Source organism: Heteronotia binoei, chromosome 1 (assembly GCF_032191835.1).
Source record: "Heteronotia binoei isolate CCM8104 ecotype False Entrance Well chromosome 1, APGP_CSIRO_Hbin_v1, whole genome shotgun sequence".
Classification (NCBI taxonomy): Eukaryota; Metazoa; Chordata; class Lepidosauria; order Squamata; family Gekkonidae; genus Heteronotia; species Heteronotia binoei.
Genome location: NC_083223.1, coordinates 243,207,067 through 243,230,192, shown reverse-complemented (window position 1 = coordinate 243,230,192; position 23,126 = coordinate 243,207,067). Strand labels below are relative to the sequence as shown.

General features: G+C 41.9%; 1 protein-coding gene across 4 annotated transcripts in view; it reads left to right on the top strand.

The window, feature by feature from the left end:
- Window positions 1-23,126, top strand: part of EXTL3 (exostosin like glycosyltransferase 3) — a 197,517-nt gene that overhangs the window by 36,669 nt on the left and 137,722 nt on the right. Inside the window, exon 1 of one of the 4 annotated variants that reach the window (XM_060250118.1) lies at window positions 418-552. The exons of 2 other annotated variants lie outside the window; for them this stretch is intronic. The gene's annotated coding sequence lies outside the window, so the exon portion shown is untranslated. Of the gene's footprint in view, window positions 1-417; window positions 553-3,739; window positions 3,893-23,126 lie in introns of those variants that run through there. One more of the 4 variants, XM_060250137.1, reaches the window with a different exon arrangement.

Below are 23,126 nucleotides of genomic sequence, written 5' to 3'. Positions count from 1 at the left end.
TTAAAAAAATAAGCCAGCGCACAATTTAGGGGCTTAACAGTCTCTGCATAAACCTAAATATAACCGATTTAGTATAGGCGGGAAAGCTAGCCTGCCTTATATTTGTATGTGTGTATGTAGGGAAGACCCGACGCACTCCGAATCCGCCCCTTTCTGTGTTTTGTCCTAGTGCTTTCTACCCACTTCGGCATTCTCTGTTAGTTTTCGTCTTTCCCGAGAACCCTCGTTCTTTTCCGCTCAGCCTTCGGTTACTCCCGTTGCCTCCTGTCGGAAATGACCGAAGATGCCTTGAAGGAACCGGCGACGGGAGAGGTGAGGTGAGAAAGACTTGCGGGTTGGATGGCTAGCTCTTTGGAAGAAACCATATGCGGCTAAACCAGAGGGGAAAACGAATGATGGAAGCGAGGATTTTGTCGGTAGGAAAATGAAAAAAGACGACAGCCTCACTCTTCACCTCCCCTTTCTTTCTTCCTAATGGTGGCTGCCTACGGATACCGGGAGTGATAGACTAGTACTGCGGCGCCCGTCAGGCGGGAGGGTTAAACTCGGAAGGTAAGGGGGTTGACGACCATACCATGTGTAAATAAACAGAGGGGTGTGTGTCGGGTGCTGTGCGTGTGCAAGTATGCTTTTTGTTGAGGGGTGGTTTTAAAGGGGAGGGGGCATCCCTCCCCTCTCCTTCCCTGCGGAATGGTAGAGTCGGAGGAGGCAGCTCTCCCCAGAAAGGTAGCTGCAGAGATGGCAGAAACAACTTCAGGAGGTGTGTGGTGAAGCTGGTCGAGTCGGTGGCAGAGGGGTTAGTACAAGAATCTAGGTGGGGCACAGAAGAGATCCTCCCCTATGTGAAAACACAAGCATTCCCCTCTTCTCCCGGACTGGCTGAGAAGAGAAACACCCCATGGATGGAACCTTCATGGCTTGCAAAACAAATGGCAGGGTCAGTGTGGTGTTTACCCAGAGCCATGAGGGCTCTTATGCATTACTTGTGTACACAGTGCCTTAACGGATTCGTAGATGAAGAGAGACAAGCCATCACCCCCAGTTTATAGTCCAAAACAGATAAGTGGGGAAAGCAGAGAGAAAGAATATGGGCAAATGCACTTCTTAAAATTGGGTTGTAATTGGGAATAAGGAAGAAGGTGAGCAACTAAAGTCCATGCAGAAAGGGTCGTGTTTTAAAAAGGTAATTGAAGGGGGGAGTAGCAGCGCCTAGCTGGCTTGAGAGGGTATCCCATGTATCTGGAGCAGCAAGGGACATACTTGTTTTTTAGGCAATAACAGCTTTTGTATTGAACTGTATATACATTAATTAGGGGTCCTTAACAGCACAGGGGACTACCTTTGCTTTTTAACAGCCCTGTAAGGTAGGTCAGCTTCTTCCCCATATTGCAGAAGAGGGTTTGAGACTGAGAGAGAAAGCAGCTGATGTATTCATGACAGAGGGAACACATGAACTGGGGACTTTCCAGGTCACACCTCACACTCTTAGCTGCTGTGTTATACTGACACACACTGTATTTATTCCTCTTCTCCTCCAAGGACCTTGTTGTGGCATCTCTCTCTCTCTCTTCCTAACTCCTCTTTGGCCCTCATAACAACACTGTGAGGTAGGATTTGCTGAGTTATTAGTAAGGTCACCTAGTGTGCTTCATGGCTGAGTAGGGATTTGTTCCTAGGTGTTACAACTGTTACTACATTAAATTGGCTGTGGCGGGGGAAATGATTTTTGATTTGTAGCCTGGACAATTCATAGACTCACTAGTTATCCTCCTATATCTCAGACAAAGCTTGTATTTTGTTGACATCTTAAATACGAAGTCCACTGTTGTGTAAATGCTGATGGGGAAAGAGCTGTGCCACCTTTCCATAGCACATGAAGTTGCCTTATACTGGATTAGGCTGGCATACATTTTATTTACCGTATATCCTACCTTTTGTTAAAATAACACACAAGTCTTCTAAGAACTGGATCAAAGCAATAAAACTATTATTCATTTTATCTGAGCTGACATGCAGCAGGGCTCTCTCAAACCATAGTTGGGTCTTTCCCAGTGCTAAAAACTGAGATAATTTTGCTGACATTGGTGACTCATCCTGGGACCTTCTGTGTGTTCTGCCTCTGACTTGTGGCTTGTTAACTGTACTCCTATTTGTTTAAGAAACTTCAGGCAAGTACTTCTACTTTATACTTTATTTGATTTATATCCTATCCTCCCTGCCGAGGCATGCTCAGGGCAGCTTGTATGGCAGCAAACCAGATATAAAACATGATAAAGGGCCCCAACAACTTTGGGTTTGGATGTGGGAGTCTGAGCTTCACAAATGCAAATCTTTCTGGCTTTCTCCTCCAGAGTGGGGAAAAGAGTAGGAAGATTAATGAATTAATTCTAGTCTTGCTTGTTTCTGGGCCCCATTCACAGTACTGGTGTTTGATGTTTAAAGCTCTAACTGGTTTAGGAACAGGGTAACCAGAAGAACTGTATTCATTCATCATACAAGCCTGACCGTGCTTTTGAGAGTGGCTTCTGTTCTGATGTTTTGCAGGATACTTGCTTTTTAAGATGTGTTTTAATTTCTATTGTGTTTACTTGCCTTGCAATTTTATATTGCAACTGTATATTAGGGCACCTACCACCATCTGATTAAAAACTGTTATAAATCAGGCCACCTACTACCATCTGCTTAAAATACTATAGGAGACGTTAGACAGCGTTTTTAGTGCCATCTTGTTTTGATCATTTAAATTAACTGTTTTTATATTATTGGTTTTTATTATTATGTTGTGAGTCAGCCTGAACGCACCCATGGGGAAAGGTGGGATATAAGTTTAATAAATCAATAAATGTATAAATGTCACATTCAAGGGTGAGTCTGGTGTTTATCATACACAGGCCTCCAGAATGCACAAACCCAGTGGTAAGCAATCAAATGTCACATTCAGAGCAGTGCCTGTCACTTTTACTTTACCTGGGAGTTTCAGGATGCACAGATGTAACCTCAAACAGTCAAGTCAAAAGACAAGAGCAGGGGTGGCCAAACCTGCTTAATGTAAGAGCCACATGGAATGTCAGAAGTTTGAGAGCTGCAAGACATGAACATCGGATGTTTGAGAGAAGGAAGAAGGGAGGAAGGAAGATAGGGGAGGGAGGTGGAAAGAAAGCAACTTTAACTTTAAATGCATTCTCCAAGCCACTGGCTGGCTTAGCAGGATAATTTTAAGAGATAAATGCTTTCTCCAAGCTGGCCGACAGAGTGGTGGGGGCTTCAAGAGCCACACAATATGTGTGAAAGAGCCACACGTGGCTCCTGAGCCACAGTTTGGCCAGCCCTGAACAAGAGTAAAGTCAGCAAACCAGTACAGAATCAGGAAGCCAAAGGTTCCATCCAAAAGGCAGGAGGCCAGGAAAGTCTAGAGTTTAAGCTGGGTACCTGGGATGGGCTGTGTTTCTAGCTGAAAAGCAAACACAGGTTAGCAGGGCAGAACGCAAGGCAGCAAGTAAAGAATACTTTGTTCACTGACTGAATAAGCTCACAGAAGGGATGGCAAGCAAGTTTGCTTTCATGACAAAACCTACCCAGTGTGTTCCTTTTATATGCCTAATTAGCTGTATCATCCCTGAAGCACAAGTGTTGCTTCTTACTGGCTTGTCATTCCTGCTCCTGTAAGAACTTTGCTTCAGGAGTTTGTGCTGATTGTCATTGTGTGATTAACTTGGTACTTCTTTGTCTCTCCCGGGCTGTCAAACACTCTCAACATCTCTTGCACTCAGGAGGTGCTGGTGGTGAGTGATGCTCAGCTCTGTATTCCATTTCTTTCAAGTCCTGCCAGAATGAGCAACCTCATTTCCTGATGCTTCTTTTGCTGACTCTGCCTCTAAATCCAGCTACTCGGGTGGGCATTCCACAGGTGCAGCGCCTGACTCTTCCATTTCCTCATCCTCAGAGGTGGCAGCTGGCTGTCTCACAACACTAAATTAAAGAAGACTATAAGTTATAAAAGAGAGGCGGATTGTAAGACTTGTACAACAGTATGATAGTAAAATGTTGTATAATTGGTGAAACAATAGAACAAAGCAGTAGACAAGTGCACTTTTAAGACAGACTAAGTTTTATTTACAATGTAAGCTTTCGTATGCTCTTAAGCAGACTTGTCTGATGAAGTCTACTTAAGAGCATACGAAAGCTTACATTCTAAATAAAATTTAGTTGGTCTTAAAGGTGCACTTGTCTACTGCTTTGTTCTATTGCTTCAGACCAGCACGGCTGCCTACTGGGATCTGTCTAATAGATGAAACAATAAGGTTTTACCTGGGAATACGTTTAAACAAAATTAAATTATTGGACTGTTTTACTCAGTTGGGTTAAGCAAATTAATGAATGTTAGCTTTTGAAGGTTTTTGTTGTGTGGTCATCAAATCTGGCACCTGTAAAGTGTCAAGGATGAGCTTTGGAAATAGGTATTTGGAATATTTGGGAGTGCCTTTTGCTTAGTGAATGAGTAATCTGAGCCAGTTCCTGTATGTTTATTAAGAAGCCAGGCAAAATTTTTGTGTAGACATCCCCTTCCCCCGCACTTAGATGGTAAACACTTCCAGCAGTTCTCTTGTTTGGTATTGGTAGAGCTAGCAATGGTGTATGTGAAGAATAAATCAGTTTTTTTTTCTGTGAAATCTGCATTTTGTAAACAATTTGTCTTTTATGATCACTGCTAGCAAAGTCTGAGGCAATCATGTATGAAAATAATATGCCCTGTACTGACAAAAGTTTACTCAGTTTATTTGATTTGATTATTTTAGGTCTGGTTCTCTTACTTTCCAGGAAGAAACCCTAGTTGATTTAGTTAAAGTGGTTTGATTATGTATTAACTTATCTACCTATAAGAACTGTTTCTGAAAAAAGGGTCATTTTTAAAAGATATGTATATTTCAAGCAGCTCTTGTCTAGGAAGAGACATTCCTGTCTTTTAAGATGACTTGTGCCACCCCATTTTTTTAAAGTGGTAGTATTGCAAATAATTATCAGTTTTAAAAACTCCTGTGTTATTTATCATGGGCAACTTTGTAAGAAAACTAAAGACTTGCAGTCAATTGGCTTAGAGGCCAAATGTTGCCTTTCTCTTGCATTGTTACTTTAGGGCTGGAATACTGTCTTGCATTTTTTGCCAGGATTTATCAACTCATTTATTATCATAGACTGTCTTCTCTGTTGGATGAGATCAATATTAAATGAATGGATTCAACAGTGGTGTTGACAGTAGACGGTCCCAGACTGGGGAATGCTGCATTCAGCAAGGAGTTTTACTGTGTGGAAGTAGTGACTAACTTCTTTTGGTATTTGCTATAATCTGCAGGGGGGAGGAACATTCTTGATTTCTCATTTTTGAACAGTCCCACAAATAGTGCTGAAAGGGTCATAATGCAGTAGATCTTTGCAGAGTTCTGTACTTGCCCATTTTTCATTTTTTCCTTTAGCAGCTATGGTTTATCTTTATTCAGAGTTCAGCCAAATCTTCTTGGCAGCAACATGGTGGTACAAACAGTCCTTGAACTACATGACATTTTTCTGCAAAATGGATACTGAAATGGCCTTTTGAAATGCTTTTGATTATTTTTTTTTTTAATTTGGGGGACTGGAATGAGGGAAATAAAAAAAAAAACTTATGATAGCCAGAGCAAAGGTGTGCAGATTAGGGGGTGAAACTGATGGCACTTGCTTGGCTTATGAGGGCTTTCTCCACAGCTGCAAACTGAGCACTTTGCATGTTTGTAAAGAGAATTTAATTGAGGTGACTTCGCAAATGACTGAGTATGCAGATCTTCTGTGATGCAGGGTGAGGGATCTCTTCCAACTGCAACCTCTCTGCAGCCCATCCTTTCCCAAGAGAACATTTCACTGTCTGTAGCTAGTCTTTTTATGTTTTCCTCTCAGGTCCAACCCTTCTAGCCTCCACTGGGCAAGTTTTCCTTCCAAAACTGCTGCCCACCCACTCAGAGTTCCGCAGGGCCTGCAAGACCACCCTTTTTAAATTAGCATACTCGGACTGCTAGGAAAAACGGTAACCAAGGGTCCGCCAATGCGGTCTAAAGATCTATACCGCATCACAACTGTATTACTGGATTGGTTTTAAGTTAATATTTTAATGTTTTATTGCTCTATATTGTAATTTTAAGGTTTTACTTGTTATTGTATGATTGTAGAATGTTGTTAGCCGCCCTGAGCCTGCCGTGGTGGGGGAGGGCGGGATATAAATGAAATAAATAAATAAATAAAAATAAATAATAAAAGGGATCGTGGGAAATGTAGGCCCTGTAGATACTCTGATACAGGCTTTCCTGGAGCCTGTAGGCCTCATAAGGCCCAGGATCATTACATATGTAAAGAAGTCTTTCCTTTTGTTCAACCTGAATTTACTGCCCATGAGCTTCATTGGATGCCTTTGAATTCTAGCATTTTGGAAGCGGGAGGAATATTCTTTGTCAACTCTCTCCATCCCAGGCATAATTTTATAAACCACAGATTTATACAGGGGCATTACAATATCAGATGTTTTATTCTCAATCCCTTTTTTAATAATCTGTAATATAGAGTTTGCTTTTTTCATTGCTATAGCATACAGAGTTTCATTGCTATAGCGTACAGATAGCTTTCATTGAGCTATCCACTATGACCCCAATATCATTTTCTCTCTCAGTTACAGCAAGTTCAGAACCCATTAGCCTATACCTGAAGTTGGGATTTTTTTTATCCCAGCAGGCATCACTTTACACTTACTGGCTTTGAACTTCATTTGCCACATTGTTGCTCCCTCACCCAGTTTGTGGAGATCCTCTTGGAGCTTCTTATCATTTAACCTGTGCTCTTATCCCATGACTGCTAAGTTTACTCAGGTGTCTTTGGTGAGATACCTTGTCAAAAACCTTTTGAAAGTCCAAGTATATATGACTTCTGGGTCACCATTGTCTACGTGCATGTTCACTTTCTCAAAGAACTCCAAAAAGACTGGTGAGGCAGGACTTCCCTTTGCAGAAGCCATGCAGACTTTCCCTCATCAGGCTTTGTCCCTCAATGTGCCTAACAATTCTATCTTTGATTATAGTTTCTACTAATTTGCCTGGGACAGGTGTGATGCTGACAGGCCTGTAGTTTCCTGGGTCCCCTCTGCACCAGTTAAAAACTGGTGTCACATTTGCTACTCTCCAGTCATCTGATATAGTGGCTGAATTTACTGATAGGTTAGTAGATGAACCATCTCACATCTTGAGTTCCTTAAGAACTCTTGGGTGTATGCCATCAGGACCTGGAGATGTATCAGTTTTTATTTTCCCCAATAGGTCCAGAAGTTCATCTTTGGTCACTTCAATTTGGCTCAGTTCTTCAGATACCCCTCCTGAAAATAGACACCCTTCCTGTGGAATGGGTACCTGCCCCACCCTTTCCATAGTGAACGCAAAAGCAAAAAAGCCATTGAGCTTCTTTGCCACCTCCCCATCTTCCCTTTATTTCTTGGTCATCCAAAGGCCCCACTGCTTCGGTGGCTTGTTTCCTGCTCTGGATGTATTTAAAGATGTTTATTGCTTGTCTTTATTCTTTTAGCAACTCCTCAAAAATCTCTTTTTGCATATCTAGTGATTGACTTTGCATGCCTAATTATTGGTTTTGCCAGAGCCAAGTTCAGTAGGGCAAATCTTCCATTTTTTAAAAGAAGCCACTGTACTGTTTAAAACTTCCCTGACTTGTGTTGTTAACCATGAAGGCCTTCTTTTAGACTTGGCAGTGCCTTTCTTCGCCTGTGATACGTATTCTATTTGGGCTTCAATTAGTGTGGTTTCAGAAAGCTTCCAAGCATCCTGTAGGGGTTTGACTCTCTTGTGTTTCCTTCTCAGCTTCCCTTTTACTATTCTCCTCATTTTTGTAAAGTTCCCTCTTTTGAAATAAAATATTACCATTTTGGACTTCAGGGGAAACTTCCTATTGACCTCAGTGCTGAATTTAAATACCATTGTGGTCACTGTTTCCAGTAGCTAGAACTGGTTATGCCTGGGCTGTAGCAATAGCTTGGAAACCCCAGTTCAGATGCGTTTTGAGTTTTATGTTTCTTCTGGAGCTACCGTCTAAAAAGCATTTTTTTAAAAACCACAAAGCTGCCTCTTGCAGATGCTTTAGAAGCATTCTGGCGAGAGCCAAACACCTTAACTATTTTAAATATACAGATTTAGCTGTTAGTTCCTGATGTTTAAGCAGGAGATGATTTGTTGTTATCGAACAGAACCATCAGCATGTGTGTATGATACTTTGTGGAATGACCAGACTCAAGAATATAGCCCCCCTTTCCCCAGGGACTGGATGGGGAGAACAAGAGAGCAAGAAAGGGGAGAGGTACTCAGCGTGACTTGTGGAAAGAAACACTTTTCCAATCTCACATAGGGTGGTCATATCCTCTAACTATTGATTGAAGTGATAATACAAGTGTCACGGCATGCATGTTGTTGCTGCAGAGTTTGTGACAGAGCTGTACTTGCATAGAGGCACCATATTGTTAAGCCATGTGGCTTCTGAGATGTTCAGTGGTGCCAAAAATCGGCACACAGAAATCGCAGTAGCTGTGTGTGTGAAGCAGCTATGTGAAGGCATTGGTCTGTACAAACAGTAGCCTCATGTGGAAATCCTACTTTGCAGATGACCTAGCTCGTCGTCTCAAAACTTAATTGTACAAGGCCCACTGGCCCAGCCATAATTCTGATGTCTTCAGCACTATCTGGTGTGCCAGAGAAAGTAGGGGGTAATTATCCAACATGAAGTTGTACCTTATTTGCTTGAAAAGGAGACAAGGGTTTTCTCCCACATGTGCTTTCCGGAAAAAGAGGCAGCTGTTCTAAGTTTGCATAAAAGTTAAAACAACAAACCCTTTTGCCATATGATCCTTTCTATGGGGATCACCCACCCCACATTCAGGGTTGTCTTTCTGTTGGGTAAATAGAGAATATTAACAGTGTGCGGAAATTTGTTTTTGAATTTCCTGGAGCCACCTGTGGCTGCTGCAGCAGCCCAGCTCCAAGGCAGTGTTTGTCAGGCAGATGACTCAGGTTGTCTGGAGAGTGGGCCCAGGGGCGGGTGCTCGGCTTTTGTTAAGGCTGTCGGGGCGGAGAGGCATATTACAGCTCATCATTCTGCAGGTGATGTGGGAGCAAGAAATCTCGACTGCTGTCAATTGATGTTATTACAAAGCAGAGGAAGGCTCTTGTTTCCGAAGCACAAACTGAAATCCTATCTTTGAGAAATCGTTGCTAATTGAAGTCTTCTCCCGGTGAGAGTGGCTTATTGGCTTGACTAATCGACTGCAGATGGATTAAATTCTGAGTGTTTGAAAGGAAAATGAGTACTTTGAGGCCAATATTTGAAATGGCTTAAAATTGCTATAATTTTGTTGATAATGATTCACCCCCTTTTACTTGTTCCAGTAGCTTTGATTCCACCCCCCCCCCCCCAATATTTTAGTTTGCAGAAATGGGGGGTGTTAACTAACTTCCATGCCACAGCTGCTCAGTTTAGTGCGCCCTCTGCTGGCTGCTGATAGACCAGTGGGTAAAAGCAGCTAGTTCAACCTTGTCAGATCTTGGAAGCTAAGCAGGGTCGGCCCTGGTTAATTCTTAGATGGGAGACCACCATGGAAGTCCCGGATCACTGTGCAGCGGAGGGCAATGGCAAACCACCTCTGTTTGTCTCTTGCCTTGAAAATTCTGCAGGGCTGCCATAAAGTCATTTGCAACTTGATGGCACTTTCCACCAGCACAGACAACAGGGAACAGAGAGAAGTAGCCAATCTGGTTTGTGGAAGCAATGCTTTTCCGACCTTGCATATGACAAGTCAGTCAGATCCTGTGAGTTGGTTTACACACTGTGAAGTGGTAACTTTGATGTCTCCAGGTGAATGTTGCTTATACTGAGTTCACAACTGGGCTGTGCTTGAATAGAGGCAACCAGCACATCAGTTCTCAGAAGTGTATTATTTGAAGAAAATGGGGGGGGGGGGGGTTGTTGAATTCTTTTGTCATATCATTAATATATTAAATTGGCCCAGCATGGCTGGTAATTTCTTGTATAAAGGTCCTTTGTTAAACTGACCATGGTGTTTTTTTGGTGATACAAATACAAGAGCTGACACTAAAGTTGGCAGTTTCGAGTCTTATTCCATTTCTGATCTTAGTTTAAAGCGTCAGTTGGAAGATGCTGTACAATCAAAATGTTGGTTAAGTATCTGGTATTAATCACACCAGCCTAGTTCAGGCAGAATGTTTCCTGTCCAGTTTTCTCACTGAGCCTGAAATGTGGATTACACAAATTATAACAGTATAGTAAGAGCAGTGCACAAATTATACACAATGCAGAGCGAATGGTTATGGTACCAAGAGGGCACAGGAATCCCTGAAGGGTGAAGGATGCCATGGAGGATGTGACCATAGGTGAGAGGGCTAAAGGGACAAAGAAAGCAACAGGTAGAGCGACCTGTGGGATACATGTGGCTTGGGGTCTTGACAGCTGGGTAAGGGTGGCTGGTCCATTGTGGCAGCAGATGGGGTGCTGCGAGGGTTAAGATGGGAGTGGGGCCGTGAGGCTGGAGCCTGGAATTAGAAGGCCAGTCCCAACTCTTAGGACAGGAGGTGGTGTGGAGGAGCTGGGCTGAGTTGGACTGGGGGCAGCAGCCTAGACAAAAGACTGAGGATGGAAGGTGGAGAGGGGGACTGGAAAGAAGTGGTGTGAACTTCCTCAGATCTGTGGAGTGAGGGAACTCACAGGGCACAAACCTCTCCAGTGTGGAGTGTAATGGCCTTTGTTGGCTGATTAAACAGGTTATGCACTGAGTTACTGGGTGAGTCTTGATCTCACAGCCTATTAAAGGCTGCCTTGCTGCAAGTGCCACTACCTGTGAATGATTACAACTAAGGCTTCAGCCACAGTGATACAGTGGGTTGGGAAAAAGGGGGGCTCCTTTGATTATGGGACAAACATGGAGAAAAGCCATATAGAACAGGGACTGTAATAAGTAGGGGGAAATTGTGTGAAAAACTGGCTGAATTTTGCTTTATCTGCACCCCACCTTTCTCCCTGGTGGTGGAACCAAAGCAGTTCATATCATTCTCCTCACCTCCATTTAATCCTCAACAACCCTGTAAGGTAACTAGGTTTTCTGTGTGTGGCTGGCCTATGGTCATCCAGCAAGCGTTCGTGTCCAATTTGATTTTCAAACCTGGTTCTCCCTGATCCTAGTTAGACACTCTTAACTATTGCACACACACCGCACTTGATCCAGCTGAGTACATACAATCGACAGTGTAATGTGCTTTACAAAGTTAGAGACTAGCACACCAAAAACAGTAAAATAAATACAATAAAACAGTCAGAAGAACACAGCAGTGCCACAAAACGATTACAGAATTAGAGAAACAATGCAACGATGTAATATATACAATAAGCAAAGCAAGGAAAGATGTTTTCTAGGAATAATGAATCTCTTTGAAAACCCAGACTGGTGTAGTGGTTAAAATGTTGCTCTAGGAACAGGGAGACCTGGGTTCAAATCCCAACCTGCTCATGAAGCTCACTGAGTCCTTGGGCCAGTCTCTCTCAGGCAGACTTGTTGCACTGGTCTGTTACTATAAAATGGAGAGAGCAAGAACCACATATGATAGCCTGAGCTCTTTGGAGAAAGTCCAGGATGAACTTTACAAAGACGGTTTTTTTCTTTTGATGGCTGTTCAGTGCCTTTATGTGCTTAAATTCTGTTGCAAGCATGATCTTGATATATCTGTTCTGACTTTTCCTAAACACTAATTGAAAATGAGTTGGCACTGCTTACTGATGGGCCTCTTATGGAACAACCATCTGCGTCTGTAATAGTCAAGTGTGGGCCAATATGCGGATGTCTAAATCCACAAATTGGGACCACATTGACAGAAAAGAGATTTTTCTTCAAACTTGAAAATATATATAGGGGGAGGTATAATTCTCTAATCCTCTAAACAATAAAGTCTACACATGCACAGATAGCTTACCTGAGCAGCCTCTTGGATCTTTGCTGTGGTTGACTGCAATGCAGCATCTTCTGTGGGGACTCTGCTGTGATGTGGTGGTTTTCAAGGAAAGGGCATCTCCAGCAGCTCAAAGTAGGGGGTGATGAGAGAGAAGGGGAGGTGGAGAAAGAGCAGGAGGATTGACGGAGAAGGGGGTGAAGGAAGGAAGGAAGGACAGGGATGGGGGTGCACCATTTCCACAAGTTTCTTGCTGGTACTTTATACTTGTACTCTTGCTGGTCACTTGTACTTTATAAATGCAGCTGTTTTTAGCTAGGTTTAAATTTCACTGGAGCTTATTCAGATGTTCTTCAGCCCCATCCTCTGGCATAACAGCCCTGTATTTATTTGCCAAATTGGTTTTTAAATTCCACTTCTTGTTACAAAAGCTGTTTGATCAAGGCCTTAGATATATGTGGAGTGAAATACATTGCCAGGGAATCAGGTAAGAAGAATTAAAGATAACAGGAGCACATTAAACACATATTGGAATTCTGGAACAGTAGCTCTCATTAAGTTGCAGGTATGCTTCATCTTGAGCAGTGCTGAGGAAAGTCAGTAATATGCTATATTTGTCAAGGGTGACTGGTACTTATGAAGCAGCATGGAAATAGTTACATAGAGATAAACTCTACAATTGGTTAACACAGGAAGCTGAATGCTAAAACACAGGGCAGTTAAGCAAGCAGAAACAATTAGGGATCCAACATGATAGCTTGAAATATCTCCTTGCCACCTTTCTATTCTTTTAACATTTGTAACTTCCAGCCTGATGGAGAGCTGGGAAACTCACACAGTGTTTTGTGGCAGTTTGGTTGGTCTTGCTAGATAAAAAGAATTACATGGATTTCATTCTTGTTTTTGAACAAAATAGTCGATTGCACCTTTAAGACCAACTTAGTTTTATTCAGAAGTGCATGCACACTTCTTCAGACGAGGAATGAGGTACAGTAAGCAGTACTTACTGCTTACTGTACCTCATTCCTCATCTGAAGAAGTGTGCATGCACACTAAAGCTTACGTTCTGAATAAAACCAAGTTGGTCTTAAAGGTGCAATCGACTCCTATTTTGTTCTACTACTTCAGACCAACACGGCTGCCTATTTGAATCTATTCTTGTTTTTGATCCTTCCACTGGACATGACATAGTATTGTTGGGGTGCTATCTGGACTGGGCTTATAGCTGTAGGTAGCGTGACATAGTGGATAGCAAGTCTAGGCTTCTGACTGTGATTTCAGTTGAGATTCCTGCCTGGTTATGGGGGTTTTCCTGACCATTTTGATACGGAAAGCTTTCTCCCTGCTCTGAACCAGTAAATGAATATGTATGTTCGTTCTTGTGCATAATGAACAAAACACAAAAAACATTCCATGTTCATTTTATATGCTATATAAATATCTCATTTCTCCCCAATAATGAAAAGTAGTTGACTTGAGACACCAGTCAGATAGCTCATTTACAGTGCAATCCTATGCAGTGTTATACTTTTCTAAACCAATGTCTTCAGAGGCCCCAGAAGAATTTAACTCTGTTTAGGATTGCAGTGTGGTTGAAGTCTGTGTGTGTGAGAGATTCTATTATATAATGTGCTTCCTTGGCATTGGGAATAATTATAAGCAGGTCTACTCAGAAGTAACTTGTTTTATGCAGTGGTGCTTACCACCCCTAAGAATGTATGAAACTATTCTTAGGATTGCAGCCGCAATGAACTAAAGCAGTTTGAAACTGCCCGTTTTGATGGGTGTTGTATCCATTCATTAGGTTTTTAATTATTTTAATTCTTTTTTAGAAGTGGAAATTTTTCTGTCCTGTATCTCTGACCTGAATGGCTAGTAACTAACCAGGAAAGAGATTTGGGGGTTGTGGCTGATAGCATATAGCAGTAGCTGTAGAAAATATCACATTAAGGATTAATAGGAACAGGTTTGAAAATAAACGAGCCCGAATTGCAGTATTTCTGTATAAATGGATGGTATAGCTGTACTCAGAATGCTTAGATTGGAATCCTGTTAGCACCTTTGAGACCAACAAGAGGTTCAGGGTATAAGCTTTTGAGAGTCAAAGCTGCCTTTGTCAGACAGGAATAGGAATGGTGATTTCTGAGTCTTTTTGTCACAGTCAGATAGTGGGAAGGGGGATTGCAAAGGATAATTGTAAAGGATGCAAAGGTACAATGCATATTGTAATCAGCTTGCTTTGAGCAGAGGGGAAATGTTTGGGGGCAGAAAGTTAGTATCTACAGTAAGATAAGAATCGATGTCTCTATTCAGCTGCAGAGGGAGTCCATTGTTCTGAATTTGTGAATTAACTCAAATTTGGCAATCACAAGTTGTAATTTCCCTTTACAGTTTTTCTGTTTGAGGACTCCCAGTCATAGGTCAGCAATGAAATGTCCTGGAAGATTAAAATGTTCTTCTACTGGTTTTTGAGTGCTGTGGTATTTAATATTGAATATATGTCCATTTGTTCTTTTGCTGACATTTGATGGCATGTATAACGTTGGGAAATGAACAAGTGAATGAACCTGAGATGGTACAGCTGGTACTGTTAGGTCCGGTTATTGATAGTTCACAGTAGATATGGGGACAGAATTGGCATCTTAGTTTATTTCAGGCCCTGGCTCCAGATTCCATGTCCATGTTACAAGGGGTATTGTTGTGGGTGAGAAGTTGTTAAAGTTCAGGAGGCTGTCTGTGGCCAAGAAAAGGTTTGCTTCCTAGTGCCTGTGAGACTGGAGTATCATTGTTCAGCATAAGTTGTAGGTTGTTAATGATGCATTGAACCATTTTGAGTTGAGAAGGGTATGTGACTACCAGTAGTTCTGTCCTTGAGCAGCAATCCTCGAACAAAAAAACTTCAAAGGGAAATTACAACGGGAGATTGTTGAATCTGTGCTAATTCACAGGTTCAGAACAATGGACCCCCCAATAGGGACCTGGGATTCTTATCTCACTACAGATGCTGATTTTATGCCCTTAAGCATTTCCCCTCCTTCTCCAATCAAGCTGATTATAATTCACATTATGCCTTTGCATCCTTTATTTTATCTTATTTTTAATGTAAATAAGACGAAGGAAATTATAGTGGATTATAGGAAGAGTAGTCCGGACATTCAGCCGTTGTTTATTGATGGTGTTATGGTAGAACAGGTGACAGAATGGAAGTTTTTGGGAATTACTATGAAACAGGATCTAACATGAGGGGCAAATACTTTAGCTCTAGAGAAAAAGGCCCAGCAACGACTATACTATTTAAGACTCTTAAGATCACAACAACTGTCAGGGAGTCTGCTGGTTGCCTTTTATCGTAGTTCCATTGAGAGCATTTTATCTTATTGCCTCTGCGCGTGGTTTGGGAGCTGCACGGAAGCAGAGAGAAGGGTGCTCCGAAGAGTGATGGTAAGAGCACAGAAGATTTGTGGATGTTCTCTCCCCTCATTGGTGGATCTGTATAATATGGGATGTAAAAGAAAGATACAAATGATCTTAAGGGACCCTTCACATCCGAGCCACTTGCTATTTGAGATCTTACCGTCAGGTAGGCGATATAGAGTGTTGAAGGCTAAGACAAATAGATTCAAGGGCAGCTTCTATCCAAGTGCTGTGGTTAGGCTAAATGCAGGGTTATGAATGGTTATTTGTTTTTAGATGCATTTAAATGGTCTATGTATATGTCCTTTTTTGGGGGGGTGTTGATGTGTTGGTATGTTTGTGGAAGAGCACCTCATTTCATTGCTCTCATTTTCTTTTTTGAGAACAATGACAATAAATCTATCTATCTATCTATCTATCTATCTATCTATCTATCTATCTATCTATCTATCTATCTATCTATCTATCATCTATCTATCTATCATCTATCTATCATCTATCCATCATCTATCTATCCATCATCTATCTATCTATCATCTATCTATCTATCATCTATCTATCTATCTATCTATCTATCTATCTATCTATCTATCTATCTATCTATCTATCTATCTATCTATCTATCTATCTATCTGGTCGCCGCACCTCAAAAAGGATATTATAGCATTGGAGAAAGTTCAGAAAAGGGCAACTAAAATGATTAAAGGGCTGGAACACCTTCCCTATGAAGAAAGGTTGAAACGCTTAGGGCTCTTTAGCTTGGAGAAACGTCGACTGAGGGGTGACATGATAGAAGTTTACAAGATAATGCATGGGATGGAGAAAGTAGAGAAAGAAGTACTTTTCTCCCTTTCTCACAATACAAGAACTCGTGGGCATTCGATGAAATTGCTGAGCAGACAGGTTAAAACGGATAAAAGGAAGTACTTCTTCACCCAAAGGGTGATTAACATGTGGAATTCACTGCCACAGGAGGTGGTGGCATCCACAAGCATAGCCACCTTCAAGAAGGGGTTAGATAAAAATATGGAGCAGAGGTCCATCAGTGGCTATTAGCCACAGTGTGTGTGTATATATATATATATGTATATATATTTGGCCGCTGTGTGACACAGAATGTTGGACTGGGTGGGCCATTGGCCTGATCTAACATGGCTTCTCTTATGTTCTTATGTTCTTATCTATCTATCTATCTATCTATCTATCTATCTATCTATCTATCTATCTATCTATCTATCTATCTATCTATCATCTATCAATCATCTATCATCTATCAATCATCTATCATCTTTCTATCTATCATCTTTCTATCTATCTATCTTCTATCATCTATCATCTATCAATCATCTATCATCTTTCTATCTATCATCTTTCTATCTATCATCTTTCTATCTATCTATCTACAAGGATGCTTTACAGGCATTCTTTATCTTTACAACACCTTTCCCAACTTCTGACCAGAATGAAAAGACCCAGAGATCTCCATTTCTACTCATGTTGGAGAGAGGGAGCTTTGGCTGATGAGATTATACCCTGAAGAGTGCTGGACTCTTTAACTGTTTTCTACTGCTACAGACCATATTGACTTGAAATGTTAGATATGAGTCCAGTAGCTCCTTGAATACTAACTATTCTACAGCAGACCAACACAGCTGCCCTCTGAAACTTGGGATATGTTACAACAAAGTAGAAGTCAAGTATCACCTTTAAGACCAACCAAGTTTTATTCAGAATGTAAGCTTACATTTGGAATAAAACTTTATTGGTCTTAAAGGTCATACTTGACTCCTGCTTTGTTCTGCTGCTTCAGACCAACACGGCTGCCCACCTGGATCTATCTACTTGGGATATGTTATGCAGTTTTGGTCACTTACAACATTTGCAGAAAAAGTCAACCAAAATGATCAAGGGATTTGAGTACCTTCTTCATGTGGAAAAGATCAAACATCTAGATAAAAAACATCTGGAAGAGGGAACATGCTGGGAGTTTTATGAAAAATATTTTCCTGCTCTTCAGAACATTGGAATTGGGGGTTCTTCAGTGAAACTGATTGGCAGTCGATCCAGAAGGGATAAAAATGAATCGTCACATGACATCTAATTAACTTATATCACAGGAAGTGGCAATTTCTGGGGGCTTTACAGCAGAATTAGATGAGTTCTGTAACTCCATCATAATGGATAATGTTGATTCATTTTCTGGATGTTACCCCAAAAGCCAGATAAAATAAAAACAACAGATCTTCACTGCAAAACAAGTTTCTTGCAATATGGGAAAGACAAACTCCTTTCACTCATTAAAGCTAAGAAACAACTTTCTGTAGGTCAGACTTCTAACACAGCCATTTTCCTGAATGACTGTGGTGAGTTTGAAATCACCTCCAGGTGTTTAAAATCACCTCCAAGAAACCAGGCATGGAATCTTTACAAAAGTGGATCCCCTCCACCCTATTTACTACATAAGCATATGAATTTCTATTAAAGTTTGTGGTTGTCTATTAAAATAGTCTTTCTCTCTCCCCCCCCCCCCATTTTTATCAGCAAACTCCAATTTTCTGAAGATGGTCTCTGCAGTCTTACTCCCTAAACAAAGCTTTATAAAAATGGTGTACCAAGTTTGTTATTGCTCTGTAGACTTTAATTCCAGTGTTGTAGACCCCCAATGTAAACTTAGCACTGTTTCCTAATGTGGAGGAAAGCTGGATTTTGAGATGCTGATGTTGATTTACAAAGCCTTTAACAGTTTGGGCCTACATGACAAGAGACATAGTCTTCCTTTTCTGCACCTCCAGAGTTTCCAAGAATAGCCTTTATTGTTTATACTGCTGGTCTCTGTGTGATGAGGGGCATCTTGCCTTTCGACTTTTATGACCCTTAGTTTTATTGCAAGGATTAAAAAGAATTCAGCTATTAGAAAGCAAGCCATGGAATAGAAACATTCTCTTTAGTTTCAAAGATTCAAACACTTCTGAAAAATAATAGTATGTTGCTTTTCTGTGTTCCGCAACAGAGAGCGTGTAGTCTCTTCCTGTAAGCAGTGAAACTGGGTTACTGCAGAAAATGCTGGTTCTTCAAAAAGCATATGGGCAACGCTCATTTGAAAGTACGGTGCCTCCACATCAAAACCTCCCTGTCTAGCAAAGCTAGTCTGGAAGAACTGCTTCTTTATGGGTAGATTGTAGGCCCCGTGGCGCAGAGTGGTACAGCTGCAGTACTGCAGTCTGAGCTCTCTGCTCATGACCTGAGTTTGATTCCGGCGGAAGCTGGGTTCAAGGTTGACTCAGCCTTCCATCCCTCCGAGGTCGGTAAAATGAGTACTCAGCTTCCTGGGGAGGGAAGTGTAGATGACTGGGGAAGGTAGTGGCAAACCACCACATAAAAAGCCTGCCATTAAAATGTTGTGATGCGACGTCACCCCAGAGTCGGAAATGACTGGTGCTTACACAGGAGACTGCCTTTACCTTTACTGTAGGGTTTCACAGATCTGCTCTCCAGGAGCAACTGTTGGCCCACCTCAGTCCAGTGAAGAGGTCCTTCTCCTTCTGCTGGGCCTTTGGTGCTTCTGGCTATGACCAAAGCCCACCATGAGGTAGAGGGAACACCCTTCTTTCAAGATCGATCAATCTCTTTGGAGGAATTAATGGGTATTTTGCATGTTCTGCATGTACTGGATTAATAATGCCTTTGCGTGGCTTGCATTATGATCCTTAGTTCATGGCATTGTGCAATTCAGTTTCAAAAAGGAAACAGGGTTTTTAATGGAAAACAGCAAGGTGGTTTTAGTGTGACTTCCAAATGATATTATGTCTTTCCTTGTTAACTGTGACTAAGTGCTGTAAGCCTGAAGTGCAAATATGTTTGTTTATATCACTCCATGCTTTCTCACTTTGTGCTTGAGCTTCCTTTGTTTGGGTTTTCTCCTGCGGTTCAGCTGTTGCTACTTTTTGTTTAAGGGGTGGGGAGAGACATAAGCCATGCATTTAATGGGAAAAAGCACCCACATTGCTTGCAGATTCCAGCCTGCAGGATTGAGCTTTGCTAATAAGAGGCATTGCCCTGACTGGAATAGCCCAGGCTAGCCTGGCCTCTTCAGATCTTGAAAGCAAAGCAGAGTCAGTCCTGGTTAGTACTTGGACCTGGTTAGTACTTGGACTCCCATCAAGGGAGTCCAGGGTTGCTGTGCAGAGGCAGGCAATGGCAAACCACCTCTGAATGTATGTTGCCTTGAAAACCCAGTGGCATCTGTATAAGCTGGTTGTGACTTGACAACCCCTCAAAAAAGTGTTCAGTCGTTGCAGGCTGTAGAAATGCCACTAGTTCTCCCCCCCCCCCCCCCCGTTTTGCTCTTTTGTAACTTTTTGGGTCTTGAGACTTCTCTTGTATGCACTTCGTATAGTGGCCCTATGTATTTTGAGCCTTAAAATTGATTTCTTTCTTTTCCCAGTCACCATCTCTGCCTGTGACAGTGTCCCAAATATCTAAATTGTCAATTTTATGCTTTGTGACTCAAACTGATAAATAAGTGGCTTAAAAGAATGTCCAGTGATTCTCTGCTATGATATAAAAAGATGCAAGCAATATTTTTTTCTTGAACTGTTCTTGTTTTGTGGGACTTAGGTGGAGGGGAATATGCATACTTCTAGGTTCCACAGAACTATCAGATGAGTATGCTTTGTCTGACTTTCTATCAGAGTTTTACCTATATATTAATGCAGACTATTTTTAATCCCAATGGACAGTGACAAAGATGTTTAGATTTCAAAGGCCTACTGGGGGGGGCAGGTTTGGGGATTACAAAGTGTTACCCCAGGACTTCAGGAAGCTGTAAACATATTAATGGAGAAAGTGAGGGGAATGACTGTGTAGCCCATTCCTCTGCAGTTATTTGCTTATACAGCATGTTGGGAAGTCAGCATTGTCCTGGAGCAACTTTCAAACATGGCAAAAGTATGTATTCTATTCTCATTCTCTTGTCTCTTCCCCAAACAAAATATCTCATGTGAAATAATTATTCAGTCCTAACAGTACCTCCATCTGTCGCTATCAAAAAATTTAAAACCAGAATTTTGCTGAACCAGCAACATGCAGGCTTTCACCCTGGTGCACCGAAGGAAGTGAGGGAAGGTCTGCTGAAGGCTAATTTTTGTTTTAAAAAAAGGCCTTGTTGAAACATACACAGCATGAACTATTGGTATAACAAAAATGGCATTTGTGTTTTATGTATTCCTGCTGTTCATCTGTAGGTCAGGATTCTGTGCTTGATCTGTTTACTGGCTACAGGCTTCTGCATAACTTGGAAAACTGTACCTTGCATACCCACTGTGGGATCCCTTTTTCTTCTCCCTTACCTTGCTTGCACATTATTGGCATTTCCTGGGGTATGCTTTTAACTTGGGATCTGTGCATCTTGAAACAGTGTCAACTTTTTTATCCTTAGCTGCTTTGCTTGGTGGTTTAGAGAGGCGTCCAAGAGCCTTTTACTCTCTGTTCTCTGCCTCTCCAGATCCACAATGAGCCATGACACAGTGACTCCACCCCCTCTGGGTTGTACCTAATTTCTGGAGAGATTTCCAACCGGAACAAGAGAGCTTTCACAATCTCTGCCAGCAGTTCAGTTTGTATATTAGTGAGGCCATTTGTTATTGCGACTTGGATAATTTCTCAGGATGGGCAGAAAATATTCATAGCATGGGGCTTGTGAAATTGTCTTTGGGCTTGAAGGAAGGGGGGCTTACTGCCAGTTTCTTGAAGCTAAGAGATTCTGCTCTTTTCAATTGTGCCTTCAACACAAGTAAACAAGCACACATCCGTGGGTTGCTTTGAATTACGGGACTTATAAAAACCCTGAGATGAGAAAGCCAAGAAGACTTCTGTTGTACTTGATTACAAAAAAGAGAGCCGATACTCAGTCCAGCATGTCCTGGGCCTTTTTGGGTAGCAGTAACCATTTGAAATTGGATGTTCTGGTTTGTTCTGCTTTAGCAGTGAGCATGTGGAGACATCCTGAGAAAAAGGGAACTGGCCTTTCTACCTGCCTGGGACTGGAAAAGTGTAACAACAAATTGTAACTTTGTTTCTTTACTTTACTTTTCGCCTCTCTCCTAGTCGTATTTTGTTCTATAATTATATTAATTTAAATATACTATTTGAATAGTGGTAAACAAAAGGTTTGTTGGGGGGTGGCTTGGATCCAGCAATGCATGTGTGAAAGGCATTGATGGATTTTTCCTATCCCCCCTCCCCCCCCCAAAAAACACAAGCTTGTGGGTTGTTGGGCTGCACTGAAGAGGAGGAAGGGGGCAGAATCACCCTCCCACTTACAAAAGTTGGGGTGTCGGTAGTGATTTCCCCCTTGCTGACCGCACATCATTGTAATCAGCATGGCTGTTTGACCGCATGTGTTCTGAGCCTCTAGAAATCATCTTTTTTGTGGGAGGGGGGGAAACGTGTAATAGGGACTGCTGGGGAGAGGGGGAATGCAGGGAAAATCCACCATCATCTTCTGTTGACAGATTGCTGGACCCAAGCCCAGGGCTTCTAGCAACATACCATTTCCCCAGGGGCTCCTTTCCAAAGATTGCAATCCATCTTGTTCATCAAGAGGCAAGTCTATCATTGCCTTGAATGATTAATACAAGTATACAGATACGTTTGGACCAGTGCTCTATGGGCTAATGTTCTTAAATGGCTATTACTGGTATTTGATGGATTCCTGTTAAATTTATTGTGACTGGCTGAAGGTGCTGCTTTGTTGTCTTAGTTGTTATTTATTTATAATTCTCTGCTGAGCAGGAGGATGTAGAATGTTAGGAAGTGTGGGGCAAGGGGAGCCCTTGCTAACCAAGTATAGGAAAGTGTAACTGAAAGACCTTTTCATTCCCCAATGCAGTGGAGGGATGGAATGGTCATATGTTTGTGCTGATCTTGTGCTCTCAGGGAATAACCTGGCTATCAAGCGTTAGCCCACCCAGCAAAAAATGCTGATAGTGTTTAGGGTTGATATAGGGTGTGCAAGTTGCACCCTCTTCCACTAGAGCTTTTTGGAGAGGGAGAATACTCAAGACTTGCAATGTTCGTTCTGTGTCCAAGGCAAAAGAGGGTTGAAGCCACTTCATGCTGTGCTCTTTGGCCTCAAACTCATCCTGTGAACTGGTTGAAGGGACTAAGAAGAAACCCGGTGTTGCATCCCAGTAGCTTGCAGGGTACTTGTGCTGTCCTCTTTCTAGTTTTCCAGCCCTCTGGGTCCCATCAACCCCAGGCAGTCAGAGGGGCTCTGAATAGGCCTCAGAACACTGCACTGGCTTAGAGGCCTTTTCACCCAGAGAAGACACTGACTCTGAGCAGCCTGGTGTTGCGTCTTGTGGTAGTAGGGAATTGCCATAAGAGGTGCCTTTTATAATGGAATAGTATTGTAGTATACTGCTTTGATTTTACTGCTTTTGTAATTCTACTCTTTGCTTTAGGAAGTTTGTTAATTACATTGTTTTCTAATTCCAGTGCATTGGGTGTTTTATTCTTAGAGAAGTCAGCCTCCAAGTGGGACCTGGGGATCCCCCGAGATTATACCTCATCTTCAGACTACAGAAATCAATTCCCCTGGAGAAAATGGATGCTTTAGAGGGTAGACTCTATGGCATTGAGGTCCCTGTCCTCTCCAGGCTCTATTACCACATTTCCAGAAGTTTC